This window comes from Trachymyrmex cornetzi, unplaced genomic scaffold, assembly GCF_001594075.2.
Source record: "Trachymyrmex cornetzi isolate Tcor2-1 unplaced genomic scaffold, Tcor1.1 scaffold263, whole genome shotgun sequence".
Lineage (NCBI taxonomy): Eukaryota > Metazoa > Arthropoda > Insecta > Hymenoptera > Formicidae > Trachymyrmex > Trachymyrmex cornetzi.
Genome location: NW_017297302.1, coordinates 105,038 through 105,685, shown reverse-complemented (window position 1 = coordinate 105,685; position 648 = coordinate 105,038).

Sequence of the window (648 nt, the reverse complement as noted above, 5' to 3'; positions counted from 1 at the left end):
GGAAAGATGGAAGGACATATATAATCAATACTATAATAGTTTTAAACGATTAGTATACAAGGAACAGTCATTCCGACAACATCAACGTGTTCAATCGTGAGGATAATATTGTACGAATACACATCAATGCTCAACAACGCGGATATTGAAAAGGATATCTCATGGAACAGAGAACAATCTTAACGAAGGAGGTGTGAAGAGACCATTCGATGATGAAAATCTTGATAATGAAAACACATCAAATAAGTATTTTTTTCTTTGCATTCTTTTTTTCCATTCACTGATTTTTTTCTTTAATTACAGACATCAAATCACACATCGTTCTATCGTACGCATTCTCGAGAGAAGTCCGTCAGCTCCCACCTTAGCCTTCCGATATATGGATGGTAATCTATACTTTGCTAAAAAACAACAATTCTACCAATTTAACGAGTTCACGAGAACTGTAACAAAAGCTGGTAAATTTAATATAAACATCTCAACGTCGAATGTTCGAGAGATGGATTATTGCAACAAATGCAGAATATCTTGAGTCGACTACTTCAATCGAGTACTACATAAAACACAACGAGAAATAAGAAGGAAAAGGAGAGGGGAAAGATGGAAAGACATATATAATCAATACTATAATAGTTTTAAACGATTAGT